This window comes from Rousettus aegyptiacus, unplaced genomic scaffold (assembly GCF_014176215.1).
Source record: "Rousettus aegyptiacus isolate mRouAeg1 unplaced genomic scaffold, mRouAeg1.p scaffold_m13_p_2, whole genome shotgun sequence".
In the NCBI taxonomy this organism is placed as follows: Eukaryota; Metazoa; Chordata; class Mammalia; order Chiroptera; family Pteropodidae; genus Rousettus; species Rousettus aegyptiacus.
In genome coordinates this window covers 47,379,241-47,388,844 of record NW_023416295.1, presented here as the reverse complement: position 1 = coordinate 47,388,844, position 9,604 = coordinate 47,379,241, and the positions used below count along the sequence as shown (strand labels likewise).

At 40.1% G+C, this 9,604-nt stretch overlaps 1 pseudogene; it reads left to right on the top strand.

Annotated features, from left to right (window-relative positions):
* The first annotated feature begins 450 nt into the window (after positions 1-450).
* LOC118614872 lies at positions 451-568 on the top strand (annotated as a pseudogene).
* The last annotated feature ends 9,036 nt before the right edge of the window (positions 569-9,604 follow it).

Here is a 9,604-nt window from a genome sequence, read left to right as displayed (position 1 = left end):
ATATATTTTTGGACTCTGGAAACTCTCCTGAGTGTCTCTCCAACGTAAGGAAGAACCTGCAATTATGAGTACAATGGCACTATTTTACCTCCCTAGGGTGGCTGGAGCACAAAGAACTCAGAGAGGATCACGTGGGTTTGGTTTGGGATACAGGAATATGCTCTGAAAAGAAGGTTCTGTTTGTTTTATTTCTTGACACAGATGTAAATAGCAGCCTTGGAGGCCTTTGTTAAGCAGACATTTGCTCCTTCGATTTTCCTGGAATATCACCTCCTTCTTCTCCATGGATGATGGCAGTTCTGCCTAAAACATGTTGCACAATTTATCATTGGCTCTTTATCATCATCTTTACAGTGAAACCTCTTAATGTGAGTTTCTGAGGCCCCACAAGGCCAACTCTGGCTTTGGCTCCGATATATGGTTAGGATAGCAACTCTAGAAGGCACAGGAGACTATAGCCATGCCACCCTGAATGTACATAATCTCATCTGATCTCAGAAGCTAAGTAGGGTTGGGCCTGGTTAGTGCTTAGTGGGAGACCATCTAGGAAGACCAGGTGCTGTAGGTGTTAAAAAAAAAAAAGTAATAATAAAAAAATAAAATGTATAGGAGAATCCATTTTCTATTCCTAAATGGAAAGGACTAGCATTTCTATTTTGGAAGACCTCTAGCAAAGTTTCTATGACTCTTACTTGGTGACCATTTTTAATTTATAATAGCTCTTTCCTTAGAGAAGTTCTAATTGACTTTTCATTCATTTTTCTTAAAAAGCCCATCATGTGTTTTAGGGATTTTCCTTTTATTTATTCTTTTCAGACCATATAAGTAATTAAAAAGTTTCCCTTTGAATAAAATGTATGCTCATTGAAGAAAAGTAGAAAAACAAAAGAGTTTAAAGAAAATAAAAGTAGCCCCAATTCTATCTTCAAGATAATCTTACAGCTCTGAGAAATTTCCTTCCATCATTTCTTTGAGGAGTTCCTCTCTTAGATTCTCTCTCTATGCCTCTATCATATTTTTCTTTTCTTTATTCTGTTATTGTTTTTGAAGTAGAGACTCTCTATTTCACTTGTCGCCTTTCTAAGTCTGTCTGCTGTATCAATTCTGCTATTTGGCCCAACTCCTGGGTTTTTAAAGCATGCTGTTTGTTTGTTTGTTTTCCTTGCCCTGTCCTTGCCCATGCCCGTGCCCTTGCCCCTTCCTTCCTTCCTTCCTTCCTTCCTTCCTTCCTTCCTTCCTTCCTTCCTTCCTTCCTTCCTCCCTCCTCCTCCTCCTCCTCCTCCTCCTCCTCCTCCTCCTCCTCCTCCTTCTTCTTCTCTCTTCTCTCTCTCTCTCTCTCTCTCTCTCTCTCTCTCTCTCTCTCTCTCTCTCTCTCTCTTGCTTTCTTGAGATAGCTAGCTCTTTTCTTAGTAGTATTTGGTGTCTCTGTCACAATAAGGGTTTTCTTCAAACGTTTGGTGGTTTGTGATTCTTTATTCACTTGAAATTTGAAAGACCCAGATGGTGTGTCTGAGGATGTGCTATCCTCTGGTGGTAGGGTAGGAATAGGATGTTGGGCTGGGTCGGGTGAGTCAGTAGAATCTTCAGGCCAAGACACTTCCACTCCTCCTGGGTGAGGCCAGATACTGGAAGCATATTCTTAATTCTCTGGCTGGAATCCTGGCCCCGGATCTGTCCCTTGGGCTTGCTGCTCCTATAAGCTTGGGGTGTGTGTGTGTGTGTGTGTGTGTGTGTGTGTGTGTGTGTGTGTGTGAGAGAGAGAGAGAGAGAGAGAGAGAGAGAGAGAGAGAGAGAGAGAGACTGCCTGTGAGTCTGCTCCTACTGAGATGACCCAACCAGGCCCCCAATATCTTCTTTCTCTAATTTAGGTCCCGTTGGGGTCTTCCCCACCAGTGTCATCTCCTGTATCTATTTTAGGTTCATTAATCTGATTCCATGAATCTTTCGGAGATGGTTCCTTATTACTGGCCACAGAGGTTGTCTTTCTTTTCTTACTTTCAATTGTTTCTGATTTGTTTATTCAAAATTATTTTCTGTCATTTCTAACCATGTGGAGTGAGGAAGGTAGGCTGGAGCATGTTGGACTTCTTTATCCAATCTTCTCAGGAATTTTTTTTAATCATTTGAGATTTTCTTATGGAGTAAGAATTCAGAATTGATAATCAGAGGAGGCAATAACTTAATATTTGCCTCCCAACATCTTAATAGATGTTGGGAATTTAAAACCAACATATAGAGAGTACATGGTTTTGGACCATCCATCTACTTGATTAGAATCCAAACTTTCTTCATTCCTGAATAAGGGCCACTTTCCCTCAGAAGGTGCTCTATTGACTCCCAATAACCTTGTTGCTGGAGAACTTTGGTAGCCTATCCTGAGACAGCACCTCCTTGGCTACGAGCACTGTTTTAAAGCTTTGCAACTTTAGGGAGCGGTCTGGGTGGGTCATGTTCTAGCTGCACCCCGTAACATTTCCCACGTACGGGCTGTGTTGATAACTGGTGCTGTCTGCGGTTCACTGTTCTGGCCAATGAAGGCAGAAGAATTGCTTGTGTTGAAAAAGCACTGACTCACCCAGAAGCCTCTGGCAGTGGTTTACTCATATGCATTTAAAGACCTCTGGGGCTGGCATTTCTGCGAATTCCCTCAAGTTCATTCCTGTTCCTCAGGCTCACCCCTTTACAAGTGCTTGCTTGCCTGGCATGCCTACAGTGACAGGAGGACATCAGCTCCACACGATGCCTTGTCAGTCAGTCTGACTTTTCTCTAGGATTTTCCTGCATTAGTGTTATTAGTTCTATGTTGGTGCAACGTAATAATAAGATATTTTGTTCTTTTCTAGAACATTTCCCCTGAGGAGCTTTTGAACATCTGAAGACAGTGGTTTTGTAATCTTCATAATTTTTCAGTCTGAGGTAAATGTTTCTTTGTTAATTTTTAAGGCAATGAATATGACTTTGAAGATAGCATAGCGGGCTTTTAAATTTACAACAAAACAAAAGAACTCTGTGTCCTCAGCCTGAGTACAAATGTGGCATTGCATACATATTAGAGGTGTAGATATACGTACAGCCATCTTTCACATAATGATATTTCAGTAAAGTTAAAAACAGGATATTTGTCACAAGATTTATTCTATTTCCCCAAGACTTTTTGATATGAAATTAGAGATTTTATTTCTCCATAGGGAGAAATTCTAACAGAAAGTGTCCAAATTTTGTGAGGCAGAACTAGAGAGAGAGTTTAGCTCTTTGGTGTTTAGAATGGTAGTTCTTTATAGCGTCTACTCACTGGAATCAATTGGGAAGCTTTTTAAAAATACCAGTGCTTGAAATCCATAGAGACTGGGAACATACTGGTGATACCTGGGATTGGGGTAGAGCAGGGACTGACTGCAAACTGGCACTGGAGGCTTTTTGGGGTGAAAGGAAGGTTCTACACTAGATTGTAGTGGTAGCTCCACCACCATATATATTTACTAAAAAAGTCATTGAACTTTCAGTGGGTGAATTTTATGGTATGTAAATTATACCCTGGTAAAGCTCTTTTTAAAAAGCCTGCCTGGATGTCACTTCAGAACAATTAAATCAAAATCTCTGGAAGTAGGACTCTGGCACTGGCATTTTAAAAAAGCTTTCCGACTGATTTTCATTGTGGCTGGGACAAAGAACCACTGGACGAAACCTTGTTTGTCTTGGTTGGGCAGTCCTGCCCTAGGGCCAATAACCTTTCAAACAATATTACTTTGTAATAAAATTTGGTTTCTTTGCCAATTCCTTAAAGTAACGCGGGCTCCCAGATTTAGATATAAATATGGATGATGCATCCAGATTATAGTACAGCAGTTTGAATTTAGGTGACAGTGTTATATTGGAAATATAGGTGAATGATTGGACGATCTATTGCTATTTTGGAGGGAAACTGCAGGATTTGCATTTTGGTGACTCTCTGTATGCCTGGTTAGGGCTGGTATGAGGATATGGGAAGCAAGGCACTATTTGGGTGCAAAATTTAAAGGGGTGCCAAAAACCTCACTAATCAAGAGAAATACTATTTTAAGACAATTAAAAAATAAAAATTAATGCAAAAAAATCAATGATGAACAAAATAACATTCTAAATAAAGATAGGATCCTCCTAGTCTCCCCTAGGAGGCCTGGCTGTCCGTTCTTCTTGAGAGTCATATCTATATCCAGCTGGTTCCGTAAGAAGGAGGACCTGATGACTGTCTGGGCCCGAGACAGCCTTGGCTGCTGCTGTCGAACCTGCTAAGCACACAGATCTTGTCTTTCCTTTTGTCAGATGAGAGAGAAGCCAGCTTTCTGTGTTCCATCTAGGGTGGTGAGAAATAACTCTTAATTCTCCCTTTTTCTCCCTGGAGCAAAGGAGAGTGGAATTGGCCTTGAATGTTACATGTGCTTTCATCTATATTCTGTAGGTCTATGTCTCTCTTTAATGATCCTCTGTTTGTTTTCCATCTGGGGCTTGAAAATGAGTCTCTAATTCGTGGTCTCATTCAGGAATGGATCCAGCTTTTGTGCAGTCTGAAGCTTATACCATTTTGAGGGGCCATTAAGAAGAAGAGTACAAATTTATGAATGCAAAATTAAATTTAGGGCTTTGGAAGGGGCCCCTTGCAAGTGAAGGACGCTTAAGCTTCATTTGCTTCATGGTAAAACTGCCTTCAATCTGACCTGAATATTTTATTTTCCTTCTACCTTTTCAGGATTTCTCTCTGCAGTTTATTAGCTCACAATATTCATGAACCTTAGGAGTATGTCTCAAGTCTTATTTTCCAATTTCATACTTCTGAAAGCTTCAGAATTTTTTCTTTTGTGAGGTAGTGAAATGATTGAGAGAATTAGTTCTAGCATCAGACTGGCTGATTTTGTAACCTAGCTCTGCCAAATTAGTTGTATAACTTTGGCAAATTAGTTAGTCTTTTTGCCTTTATTTTCTCATCTATTCTTACCTCATAGGGTTTTGTCAGGGCAGGATTAAATGAGATATTGTATGTGTGAGGCTTAGCACAATGCCTGACACAGAAAAGGCACTCAATAAACGTTAGATAGCATCTCAGCCTGGATTCTTGGTTCTAAGTAACAGAAACTTATTCTGGCTACCTTAAGTGGAAAAATAATTGATTGGAAAGATGTTGGCAATTTTGTAGAATTGATAGGAAGTTTGTAAAAGCAGATGCTGAAAATAGGTAGGAACTAAGGAGGCCAGGTGGTAGCAGTAATCTGATCAGAACATTCTGTTCCTGCTACTGGGCCCAGATACCACTTCTGGGTTCCACTGCTACTGTCCTAATCTTACCCATCCCTTCTTCCTGAGGTTTCTAAAGTTTCAGAATCACTGGTGATCCTGTCTGAGGCCAAGATTAAGGAGAAGAAGGTCTCTCCAGTTAGCTTCTGTAGTAGAAGTTGGGGCCTCTTACTGTTGAGGATTCCACCCAAATAGGAAGAGGATTTGTATGTTGAGGAACATAAAACTGCCAAATTAACACTCTTGTTTCTGTCATGATTCTTTTGGTGTATTCTTTCTTTAATGTTTACTAGAACTGAGCTGCAATGTGATATCCTGCCAATAGGTGTCACCCTTTAACATTTGAGTATGTCCCTTAACGTCTAATTTCAACCACTTAACAGTAATCTGCTATGTATAGAAGAACACTGTGGTATTTTTCCACTAAAACCAAATTGTGATGGTCAATTCTCAGGTCACAGAAAATAGATTCAGTTCTCTCAGGTGAATGCTTGCTATTCATAAGTTTATGTTAATTCCTTGGTATTTATTGCTATTTATCTCACAATAAATATGAACATCTAAACTCAGTGGAAAAACAGAACCATTTTACCAGCTTATTAGGCCTAGTTTCCTACTTTTTTTTCATGATGTACTTTCAGGATTGTAATATTATGTTGCCTCTGTGTAAGATACCATTGTTTCCTGGTAAAATGATTTTCCTAGAATATGATAGAATTAGATAGGTCAATGAAACATGGCGTTTCCCAAGGCCAAGTATGGATTGGTGTTGTTCCAGGAGCACTGCAAGACTACAGGTTCCCCAGGGCTGGGTACTCCATCTTTTATTTATCTACACATACTCAGCACAGTTCTTGACATAGGTAGTTCTTAGATAAATGGAAGAAGGAAGGAATAAGCATCACAGATTGCGGGGGCAGTACTACCTGGACCCATGTGAGAATCACTACCATAGTCTGAAAGTTCTTAACCTTGAAGTTTGATTTGGGTTCCAGGTTATGGATGTGTCTTCACTCCGTTCATTTATTCCTTTGCTTCCCCCACCCCCATATCTGCAACCAAAATACACTGATTGCTATTATACAGCAGCAGCATTAGATGCAACTGTGAGGATTTGCTGGCAGTCTCTTGCCCTCATGGATGTCATGTTTGAGTTTAGGGACAGACACACAAAGAGAACTGTAAAACTATGGGCTCACCCCAATGATAGAAATATGCACATGGGACAATTTAGAATAAGGAGATCTCCTAAACCTAGGAGGGTCTCCTGGAGGGTAGAAGTTTGAATTGAACTTTAGAGTTCTTCAGAGTGTTCAACTTGAGATAAAATCAATGTAAATTAATTGATTTAACAATCAATTAATCTTATTGAAAATAACCTTATATGTTTGAAATTCTAGACATCACTACGAGGCGAGGAACCCAGCACAATGCCTGGAACACGGTAGATGGTCATTAATAAGTAGTTGTGGACTAGTTCATTTGTTTAGGGATACTTGTATTATCTAGGCTGGTATAATCCATAGCACACTGCTAAATAGAGGATTGGTTTTCTAGTATCCACAAATCAAAACTCATGGATTTAATTCTCATATCATTTGGTTAGTTATATATGTAGGAAAAGCTTCCATTTCAAGGTCATAAATTGAACACCAAAATGCACCTGATCCCAAGAATGGCAGCAGGAGTGTGGCACTGGCTCTCTGCAGATGCAAAAAAAGTGAGGAAAGCTGCATCCTGTGGCAGATGAGTGTCAAAGGACAGTGTACATGTCCCCATTCCCAACAGGTTTGCATCCCATTGGGTATCTGTCTGGAAGACCTTTATTTTGAAGAGAGAAAATCAACCAATAGCTATGCAAGGAAGGCCAATGAGAAAATTTAGTAGTTAGATTAAAATTAAATTTCTATAAAAAAAATTTCCATCCGCCCACCATGTGCCTCCAAAAGAAATATTTTTATTTTTTTTTCACATGAAGGTGACTTATTAGAACGTGTTTCCAAAAGAAATCTTGGTTCAAATCAATTAGCATTTGAAACTGTTTTTACCATGCTGCAATACTGTTTGAATTTCAGAAACTTGTTTTAAAAAGTTAAAAGTTTCTTTTAAAATTTTTTCTTTTGAAATAGAAATTAAACTTTAAGTTTGATAACATTTCTATCTCATTATCTGCTTTGTTTATCTATAGCACTACAGCACCTTGATTCAGGTCACAGTTTGGTTTGCCTTAACTTATAAGTTATAACTAGGACATGGGGGTGGAGGTGGGTTGGGTCATGCAAAAGTATAAGGAAAGAATGTAATGTAAGGGGTAAGGAAAGGTGTACAATTTAGTTGTGGTTGATTTATGACTAAGACACATTTTGTGAAGACAGCCATGATTCTGCCCCTGTGTATCAAAAGGTCAGCTTTCCTCTGCTTCTTGAGCGTTACATGTTATTGCTCATCTTTGAAAGTTTTGAGTAGAAAACTTTTCAGCATATGCAATAAACAGTGATGATCCACCTACATATAGAGTTTGCTGCCGTAATTAAATTAAATTTATAATCCAATTAATCCGGTACATATACAGTGATAAAAAAATGATGTTGTGCTTCATTGAAGACAATTAGCACTTCCTATTAATGAAGATTTTTAAAAATAGCCAAACCAACATTTTAGATATTCTTTCTCACTCTACTTGTTTAGGATTTACAATATCCCCACTGCCTATTTTGTCTCTGACACTTAACCTTCTAATGAAAACCACTCATTCCCGTATATCTTAATACAGAATTCCAGGTCTTATATTCTAAGCTGAAGCTCTCTGGTCTCCTGCCCAAATCCCACAGGAGGTGACATGCCAGTGAGTAGTGGGGAATTAGTGAGAATAAGTCTGACAAAGAAGGTTGGGAAAATTATTCTGGAAAATGGGACTAGCACATGCAAAGGCAGGAGATGGTGAAGAGCATGGTAGATTCAAGGGACCCCCGGTGGTACAGTGGGGACGGCTGGCACAGGGTGTAAGAAAATGGCCAGAGACTAGGCTGAGGCCATATCCTAGGGGCCCTTCTGTGTCATCCTGAGGACTCATTCTGTTGGCCTACTCTGGCCTCCCTGCCTCTGGATCATCCTGGCCTTTGACACTGCTCATACGGATGAAGTTCCAGAATGTGGGAAAGGGAACGCTACTTGTGATCCCTTGGCCTGGCTGTTTCCTTTGTCTGGAAAGCTCTTCATGCGCATACCCCTGGAGCTCACTTCTTCACTTCAAGTTTTTCCTCAAAAGTTACGCTTTCAATGAGGCCTAGGTTAAATGGTGTTAGAAAGCCATGCATGTGTCTGGAGCCACAAGTGACTTTGTTTATACAGTAGCTTGCAGATTACTTGGCTCTTCAATCTTCAATTAATATACCTTTTCAGCACATGAAGTGTTTTTGCAAATAAAGTTCCCAGAGGAATTTGTTGGTGAGGGAATTCTGTGAGTTCTATCCATCTGTTTCATCATAACTCAAGGGGTATAAGTCTAGACAACCATGTAATAGCCATGCACTCAGGTGGCAGCTGCTTGGGTCATTATAACAGCCATCTCTTTCTGCGCTTCCCACCTCAGTAAACATGCGAGGGGACTGGGGCATGGAGGTTAATGGATAAGGGCAGGGTGGCCTCGTAACCCTGTCCTGAAAGTAAGCTCTAATCCATTTTTACAGCCAAGTATTTCTACTGCAGAAACTTCTGTAGCTCTCTGCTAGCTCCCTTTCCACTCCAGCTGGAAGGATTAAGGTTGTTGAAGACAGGTAGGAACCCTGACTTATAGCCAGCTGTGCTTATCTGCTCCTGTCCCTCTTGCTTTTTCTTCATTGGGAATTTCATGGGGGTTTGTCCTTGTAGTTTCATGTACTAGGTGACATGTCGTATGGGGATTGATTATTATAAAAGGGGGAGATTGTACCTTTTACAATATTTGCTGCAGGAATACCTCTTTAAGATATAGCAATATGAAAATATTCACCTTTATTTCCTTACCTAATTCTCTTTCCATGGAAAACACCTGCCTTCATCGTTTACAGACATCAAGGGCATCTCTGTTTACAGTTATTTTCCACAGTACCTTGCAAAGGCAAGGAAGGGCTCACCTACCATCTGTTTACTCCATCAGGTGCATGGGAGAAGCAGCACGGGTTATCACAGTGCTTTCCCTTTGTTAGAGCTCATGAAGGAGAGCAGCAGACCAATCCTGGACCCACCAAGAGGGATTTTGGTTGGAAGGAAAGATGCATTCTCAGTCAGGCTGTGGACTTCTTTTTCTCTAGGCTTTGGCGTATAAAAAATCTTACTATTAGTTGAGAATGTGTGT